The following is a 9984-nucleotide window of genomic DNA, read 5'->3' on the forward strand; positions in this document are numbered from 1 at the left end:
CATGACTAAAGTAGCTTGCTTCATTTAAGCTACTTTATATTATTTATAAATATGAAATACTAAAACTAGCTGTACTTATTAAAATCAGCTGTAATTAGATTTTATGTTTATTTATTAATAAAAAGAGGTACAAGCCCATTGCATTGCATGGTAATATAATGGTACTTTGATAAATACCTTAGTGTTGAATTATACATACTGTATACACTATATGTGTATAATAATATGAATTATTAGAATATTTACCTCATTTTCATGGTACTCCAAGGTACAAGGTACAAAGAGTACCACAGTACGTCAAGTCATTTTTATTTGTATAGCGCCTTTCACCACACATCGTTTCAAAGCAGCTTTACAGAAAATCATGCATTAACAGAAAATGAAACAGTAATATCTATAATGTCTTAAGAGTCATCATTGTGTGGTCTGATAAAATACGATTGCGAATTGTGTTTAAAAATAAGTAATTAAATAATAATTGTATTTAGAAACCCAGTGAGCAAGCCGAAGGCAACTGTGGCAAGGAACACAAAACTCCTTAAGATGTTGGTTAATGGAGAAAAGTAACCTTGGGAGAAACCAGGCTCACTGTGAGGGCCAGTTCCCCTCTGGCTAACATCATGAATATAATGCCAATATTACTTAATTATGTATAGTGTAAGTCATGGTTTAAAATGATTAAACTAAGTAAGTGTTAAGGGTCAGTGTTTAAAACAAAGATTTTGTAAGAACTGTAAGATGAATGACTAATGTCTTTGAAGTTCATCCTGGATTAACTGCAGAAGTTCACATAGATGCATTGTCCTTTGTTAGTTGGCTGATGAAGGGTTTTGTTGGCAATTAATTGATAGTCTATGTATTCCATTACTAGAGTGTAGTCCATCATTAGACCAAGGTGATGCAAGCAGAGATCAGTGAAGTGCATCGCAGTTCAACCGGCTGGTAATTTCGGTGAGGTCTATCCTAAGTCCAAGGTTCAGGCAATGGCATATGATGTATCTCATGTCTTATGGTTGGAGTTGGCATCAGTTCATCCTCTGAAGTCCATCATAATAGACTGAAGTGATGTTTGGCTGGCACCGTCTGCATTTAGTCGTCATCACTCAGAGACATGTTGCAGTGGAGTCCAACACGAAGCAGGAATGGAGCTGGATCCAGACGGTTCTGGTGACCTCAGGATAGGAGTTCCGAGGTTGAGACAGGGATACAAATAGAATAATATTAGAATAGATGCCATTCAATTTATTGCAGAGTTATAAATCATGATCAATATTTCTGCTTTCTGTTTCCAGCAGACCTAACTAAAGCAGCCTAATTGTGAGTTGAAGGATAAATTAGGTGTATGCTTGGCTAAATAGATGTGAATGTGTCTGCGTCCCGAACAGTGTTAGGGAGACTATTCCATAGTTTAGGAGCCAAATATGAAAAGGATCTACCTCCTTTTGTGGATTTTGATATTCTAGGAACTATTAACAGGCCAGAATTTTGCGATCGTAATGAACATGATGGAATATAACGTGGTAGAATGTCACTTAAGTACTGCGGAGCTAGACCATTCAAAGCTTTGTACGTTGTTAACAGAATTTTAAAATTAATATGAAATTTAACAGGTAGCCAATGTAACGACGATAAAATGGGGCTAATATGATCATATTTCTTGGTTCTAGTCAGCACAGACATGTAAGTCAAGACATGATAATATCATGTTACATTACTGTTTTGATTTTCTTTAGGATGGAAATGTATTTACCTGCAGTACAGAGATCTTCAAAAGCTGCACAAGCAGCGGTTGAGTTTTTATAAAGACTTTCTTCTTCAATGACAAATGAAAAGATGTGGTCTTGGTTTCAGTTGTTTGAAGGTAAATGTCCCACTTCATCCAACACTATTTTTGTTTTCTAAGGTACAATATAATTACATCACCGTTGATGAGAAACTGTTCCAAATGATTCAGACATTTTTGATGCCATATTTACGAGTTATGGTTTTATTAGCTGATGAAAAAACAAAACAAAAGAACAACAACAACAACAACAACAACAACAAAAAGTGTCAGGTTAAGAATTGAACATGGGTCACTGTTACGCTGAACAAAAATTATACCACTGGACTTTACAGTCACAACTGCAGCATGAGAAAGATCTCTTATTAATCACTTAGGCCTACACTGTGCATTGTCTATGTAGATTAACACATTTTAAACTGCTGTTCAGAATCACACAATAAAATTAAGTGGGCCATAGAAAAGGAAAAAAAAAAAAAAGAAAGAAAAAGCATTTACATTCAGTCCTTGGCTTATGCTTGGGGTGGGGGGCAGAGGGGTAATTTGAGGGGACAAAGCCCACCCCAGCACCCTAGCCCCACCCCCCCAAGCAAAACCTTCACTTTTTCTGCTTTCAAACCATTCATTGTTTTCTGATGAGGGGCTCTGTGTTAAGTGTTAATGTTTTGTATATTAAAGGCAATTGTGGTCTATCAGATTTTCTAAGTCAGTATTCAGCCGCAGATATCTAACAAGTTTATTATATGTGTTATATACTATACACATAGCCTGCTGTATGTATAATGTATTCCTTGAACTAAATCACAAAACACTGAGCCCTGTATGTTCAAAAGACTGCTGTGCGTTCCTCTAAACAGACCATGAAAACAGAAAAGAACACACTGTCACAGCTCTTTAGCTTCAGTCCAACACATTTTTGCAGTCCTTGTGATAATGCCAGAGAGAGAGAGAGAGAGAGAGAGAGAGAGAGAGAGAGAGACCTTGAAGAAAGAAGAATGAAATAAAGTGGAATATTCTTCCTTGAGACACAGAAATGACGGAGATTTAGAGATGTTAGTGTTGAGGTTATTGTGAATTATGAGAAAATATCAGAGCTGTTTTTGTGTTAATTCTCAGTTACATTTGTGCTGCTAGATGCTTCATCCATCAACACTGATGATGACCTTTGAACTGACTGAGTAATATCTCAGTAATATTGGCAGAATTTAAAGAGGGAAAGATACTTGTCTCCATGCACATGTAGCTCAATATCACACTCTGTTTTAGCTGCATGTATCCGAACAGGGTAACACTTTACATTAAGATTCCCTTTGTAAAGGGTTTATAAAGAGGCTCCTTATTAACTAATAATAGCTCACCCACAAATGCAGAATAAATCATGTATATGCAGTTATAACAACATGAATATAAAGGGTGACTTTCATGCGATACTTGACAAATAGTGTGCCAATTTAAACGTACATGTTATAAATGCTTAATAAAGATACTTGTTAATACTTATTTTAGTTAAAATCATGAAATGTCATAATTCATGATTTATGTCATAATGCAGCACTATACATTAAGGTTCCCTTTGTAAAGGGTTTATAAAGAGGCTCGGTAATAACTAATAACTCATCCACAAATGCATCATAAATCATGTATATGCAGTTATAACAACATGGATAAAAAGGGTGACTTTCATGCGATACTTGCCACATAGTGAGCCAATTTAACTTATCTGTTATAAATGGATTATTACAGAGAGAATAAAAAGTGTTGTGTTTGTATTGATTACCCTAATGTCTTGACTCATATCACTTTGCTTGTCGAGTTGGTGACAAAAGAATTCAGCTATTCAGAGTGATAACATGCATATCAAAGTTTGAATGTCTCTCAGCCAAACATCTTTCAGGTCTTCATGCTCATCCTGTAACTTTGATTTCTCTCACTTATCAAAAGTATTTCTATATTCTTTATTTGCCTTAATTTTTTGGTCATTAATTAAGTAACAATATCTGTACCTTGTAATACAAGTCTTATCATAAGGTGGATTTAAAGGTGCCATAATGCAAGCTGGACAACCATGGCTTGTTTATTGAGCTACCCATGAACCATTTATTGTATAAATGACTAACCAACATTAGTAAGCTATGAAAGCATACCCTAATGTAAATTGGACACATGTGAACCATTTATTATTGACTTACCAACATTACTAAGCTACGAAAGTGTACCTTAATGTTAAGCAGACACCCGTAAACCATTTATTAATGACTTACCAACATTACTAAGCTACGAAAGTGTACCTTAATGTAAGCAGACAACCTTAAACCATTTATTAATGACTTACCAACATTAATAAGCTATGAAAGTGTACTGTAATGTATGTGGACACATGTGACCCATTTATTAATGACTTACCAGCATTAATAAACTATGAATGCGTACCGCAATGCGTGTGGACATACGCAAACCATTTATTTATTATTTACCAACTTCAAGGTACACATTCGTAAAGGGATGTGCCCGAAGCTGAATACCTTATTTGGAAAGGCACAAATAATGACTTCAAAACGAATAACGAATTCATCCGAATAATAGAAAAAATATTTGGAAGAATGATCATCCAACGAGCACAGGTATAAAGTGATTATTTTAAAATAAACATGTAGAAAATTACAAAGCAATGATGAGTCTGTGAAGCCAATATTAGTATATTGTAAACCTATGAATGAAAATATGCACAATGTGATTTCAAGTTCAGATAGGATGGCTGAATTCTCGACTCCATTTGCAGACAATCTCCATTAATTGTGCGCATCTTAAAAATCTAAGCTTGTCAAGACTCAAGAGTATTAACTATATCTGTCATGATTCACTGTTGTTTTGCCATGTGTTTTGCCCCTGTCATCTGTTTCCCTGGACTACATTCCCCATAATTCACTGCCCTCATCACTACCAGCTGTTCCCAATTGTTTTCACCTGTCTTCCATTACCTAATTTATCCTTGTGTATATAATCCCCTGATGTCTGCTCTGTCTTTGTCAGTTGTTGTGTGTTTTCTCTAGTTCATGTACCAGTTTCAATGTTTGTTTTGTTTCCGAGTTCCTAGTCTTGCCTTGTTCAAGTGTTTACCCTGTTATTTTATTGATTTATTTTTTATTAAACTTGCTGCACCTAGATCCTGCTCCCGTGACCTCCTTCAAACGCTACAGAACAACTGACCACAAAAAATGGATCTAGCAGCTTCTCTTAGACAATTGTGCTGGGCAAATTTTCCCATTAAGGAGCACTCACTTCACTTCTGCGCCATAGCCAGCTTCACAGGTTGGGAGGATTCCGACCTCAAATCCATATACCGGATTGGACTAATAGTTCACCAATGGAGGGAATTGCCTGAGGAGAGTAACCTTACTTGGAGGTAATACGTGAGGTTAACCCTTGAAACTCTAGCATCAGAGGATCCTCCTCTCCCTACCCTGGCTTCCGAGACTTCCACGCCTGAGTCTGCTCCATGCCTTGTCACAGCCACGCCTGAGTCTGCTCCACGCCCTGTCACAGCCACGTCTGAGTCTGCTCCATGCCATGTCACAGCCAAGTCTGTGTCTGCTCCACACCATGTCACAGCAAAGTCTGAGTCTGCTCCACACTTAGTAAAAGCCACGTCTGAATCTGCTCCACGCCATGTCACAACTACACCTGAGTCAGCTCCATGCCATGTTACAGCCACACCTGAATCAGATCCATGCCTGGCCAATGAGCCAACGCCCACGCCTGCCACGGCCAACGAGCTTGAAGCCTCATCCATCCCAGAGCCAGCGTTGCCAGCCTCGTCTGTCCCAGAGCCAGCGTTGCCAGCCTTGTCCATCCTAGAGCCAGCGTTGCCAACCTCGTCCATCCCAGAGCCACCGTTGCCAACCTCATCCATCCCAGAGCCACCGTTGCCAACCTCGACCGTCCCAGAGCCTATGCCTGTAGTCTCAACCATCCCAGAGCCAATGCCTGCCACGATTAATGAGCCAGCGCCCATGCATGCCACGGTTAACGAGCCAGCACCCATACCTGCCATGCTTAACGAGCCAGCACCCATGCCTGCCACGGTTAACGAGCCAGCGCCAATGCCTGTAGCCTTGACCATCCCAGAGCCAATGCCTGTAGCCTTGACTGTCCCAGAGCCAATGCCTGTAGCTTCGACTATCCCTGTAACCATGCTCCCAGCTGTCCAGAAGAGGAGGAGAAGGGAAAGGACACCTTTTCCCCAGTCTCAGCCAGTGTTCACGACCACAGAAGTCGTTCCCGAGTCTCTGCCATGTTCACGACCACAGAAGTCGTCCCCGAGTTTGTGCCCATGTTCATGACCACAGAGTTCGTTCCCGAGTCTCTGCCAGTATTCACGACCACGGAGGTCTTTCCCGAGTCTCTGCCAGTGTTCACGACCACAAAGGTCATTCCTGAGTCCCTGCCCATGTTCACGACCACAGAGGTCGTTCCCGAGTCCCTACAAATGTTCACGACCACAGAGGTCATTCCCGAGTCTCTGTCCATGTTCACGACCACGGAGGTCGTTCCCGAGTCTCTGCCAGTGTTCACGATCACAGAAGTCATTCCTGAGTATCTGCCAATGCTCATGACCACAGAGGTCGTCCCAGAGTCTCTGCTAGTGTTCACAACCAAAGAGGTTGTTCCCAAGTCTCTGCCCATGTTCACGACCACAGAGGTCATTCCCAAGACTCTGCCCATGCCCACGACCACAGAGGTCATCCCAGAGTCTTTGCCAGCGTTCACGACCACAGAGGTCGTTCCCAAGTCTCTGCACATGTTTGCGACCACGGAGGTCATTTCCCAGTCATCCAGGACTCTTTGTCTCGAGCCTCCTACGCTCCGCCTCCCATGGCTCCACCTGCAACGGCTACGCTCTTCGAGCCTCCTATGGCTCCACCTTCCAGGGCTCCACCCTCAGAGTCTTCCACGGCTCCAGTCTCTAGTCTGTGGCTGCCTCCCAGGCCTCCTGACCCTCTCTCGACCCTGTGGTCACCACCCAGGCCTCCTGACCCTGTTTCAGCCCTGTGGCCGCCAACCAGTCCTCCTGATCCAGTCCCTACCCTGAGGTGGTCTCCTGGGTCTCCTGGCCATCCGCCTGATCTGCTCTGGTCTTCTGGGTCTCCTGGATGTCCACCTGATCTGCTCTGGTCTTCTGGGTCTCCTGGCCATCCGCCTGATCTGCTCTGGTCTCCTTGGTCTCCTGGCCATCCACCTGATCTGCTCTGGTCTCCTGGGTCCTCTGGCCATCCGCCAGATACGCTCTGGTCTTCTGGGTCCTCTGGCCATCCGCCTGATCTGCTCTGGTCTCTTGGGTCTCCTGGCCATCCACCTGATCTGCTGGGGTCTCCTGGGTCTCCTGTCCATCCGCCTGATCTGCTCTGGTCTTCTGGGTCTCCTGGCCATCCACCTGATCTGCTCTGGTCTCCTTGGTCTCATGGCTGTCCACCTGATCTGCCCTGGACTCCTTGGTCTCCTGTCTGTCCGCCTGATCTACTCTGGTCTCCTTGGTCTCATGGCCATCCACCTGGTCTGCTCTGGTCTCCTTGGTCTCTCAGCCATCCGCCTGAGCTGCTCTGGTCTCCTTGGTCTCCCAGCCTTCTGCCTGATCTGCTCTGGCCTCTTTGGTCTCTGGCTCCACATGTAATTTAACTAATTAATTATGTCCTTCACAAAAATATGTGAACACAAAATGAGCCTTGAGTGTATCACAAAACGTTCTGATAGAGATTTATGGTGCTTTCAGTTTGTAGGCTATATTAATTTATTTTCATTTATTGTAATATTCGAATTTGTATTTAATATTCACTGCAAAATGTGTGCTTTACATTTTAAAATTCCTTCACACTTTGTGCCTCTATAATAACATTGTTGTACTTGCACACTGCACAAACATAAACACAAATTCTGTTTCAGGAGATATTAATGTCCAAAATACCAGGAGAACACAAAGTTAACAACATATTCCACAGTTTATGTAGCCAACATATTCAGCTTCATCTGGTGAGGAAAAAATAAAGAATATATCAATAATATAATTAAATAAAAATAATAATAATAATGTATTAATAATAATTATTATAATAATAATAATAATTATTATTAATAATAATAATATTTAAATAGGACTATCCAAGGCATACTTTATATACAGAAGCTATAGCCTAAATGTAAGAGAGTTACATTTTAAAATTAGTTTTGACACACTTCCGGTTTAAGCCATGCCCACATCCGGTTATATACGAATACAAATACTTTTGTCATAGTAACAGATACAGATACAGATAATGGCTTCACTGCACACCCCTACTTTCATAGCTTGTTAATGAAAATTGGACACATGTGAACCATTTATTAAGGACTTAACTTTAATAAGTTATAAAAGTGTACCTTAATGCAAAGTGGACAACTCTGAACCATTTATTGGTGACTTACCAACATTAATAAGCTAAGGAAGTGTACCTTCATGTAATGTGGACATCCATAAACCATTTATTAATGACTTACCAACATTTATAAGCATACCTTAAAGTCCCCCTGAAGTGCCTTGAAAAACGCAGTTTTCTTTAGTTGATGTATTTCCTACTGAAACATGGTGCTTTGTCCTCACATTTAAAAAAAAAAAAAAAAATTGTTTAGTATGTTTTTTAAGCAATTTGAATTATAGGGACACTAGAAATTTCCTCATAAACCACATTTATAGCATAATACCCTTGTAATTATTAGTTTGTAACCTAAAAGAAAATGTCCTCGTAAATCACCCAAACCCGCCTACACACACACACACACACACAACTGATGCTTCTCATGCCAGAGGACCAAAGACCAAGCTGATCTGCTTCTACAAAACCACCAACGTTTTTGCTAACGATGAGGCTCGAGCCATTGTGCACGTCAAAGCAGATGAATGAGAAACAAGCGAGTATAACATTGAAATGTATCCACGTTTTAAATCACGATACATTAAACATAAAGAATAAAGAACACTCACTCGTGCTGTACATCCCAATAAACCTCAGAAAAATGACTGCATTAAACATATGAAGATACTCCAGTGAGTTTCCTAGCGTCCACCTCCCGTGTTGGCACATCCCATTCAGCAGTGATCATCCCTATTCCCTATTCCCTTCAAAGACAATTAGCCTCCACTGTGAGAGCTTCAGATGGCTGAAAGGTGATAACAGTCATTTAAAACTAAATATTTTTATTTTTTTTTTTTTTGGGAAAATCTGTTTGGAATGACACTACAGCATGTATTGTGCACCCTTGAAGTGCCCTGCGAAGTCATGATCAGCGCCAGTGAGAACACAGCCAGACACGCTTAACAAATTGAGGGGGTGGGGATGTTCTCGTTCTAGAAAGCATTTGATTGTTCAAAATTCATGCAGTACATTGTGAGTCATAATTTTTTCTGGGTGTTCTTAACCGGAAGAGAGAGACTGCAGATTTTAAATGCTTATATCTTCTGAAAACGAATTTTGTCAATGTTTAGATGTACACTACCATATAAATGGTCTTAAAGCTAATATATATTGACTAAAAGCAGTAAAACTTTGATTTCACAGGGTCTTTAATGTAAAGTGGACAACTGTGAACCATTTATTGTGCTACCAACATTAGTAATGAATGTTTAAAGTGTACATTAATGTAAAATGGACAATTACAAAACGAGGGGTAAAATGAGCACTCAAACAATGTATTTACCAGAGGTGAATTCTCAGGGCCAGCAAAGCCTTCTCTGCTGGACTAACATGGCTAATAAATACATATTTTTTCATGCTTTCATTCTCATTCACATTTTGGCCTATGTATTTTCAATCGCTTTCCACTCCTAATTCATCTACAAATGAATAGCAAAAAGCGTGATGGCTGTTTCACAAATCACATGCCTGAAGCTGAGCTTGAGGTGAAGCAGTGAGTGAGTCTGAGCTCCACCCCGTTAGGCCTTCAGAATTTCTACAGAATCCCTCAACAGTGCAGTGAATAGGGGTCTAAAGTCAGACTGTCAGATTCATCAGCCAATCAGATTGATTTATTTGTTATTTGTGGGTGTGGTCTTTAGGATATTTCCCAGTTAAGGCTTTCTAGCTGGCCTTGAGTGACGCAATCGCACTTTAAGTGATGTACATAATTTGAAAGTGAAGAGCGCGAGATCTATAGCTAATGAGCCAGCTGTCACT

This window comes from Myxocyprinus asiaticus, chromosome 47 (assembly GCF_019703515.2).
Source record: "Myxocyprinus asiaticus isolate MX2 ecotype Aquarium Trade chromosome 47, UBuf_Myxa_2, whole genome shotgun sequence".
NCBI classification, from domain to species: Eukaryota; Metazoa; Chordata; class Actinopteri; order Cypriniformes; family Catostomidae; genus Myxocyprinus; species Myxocyprinus asiaticus.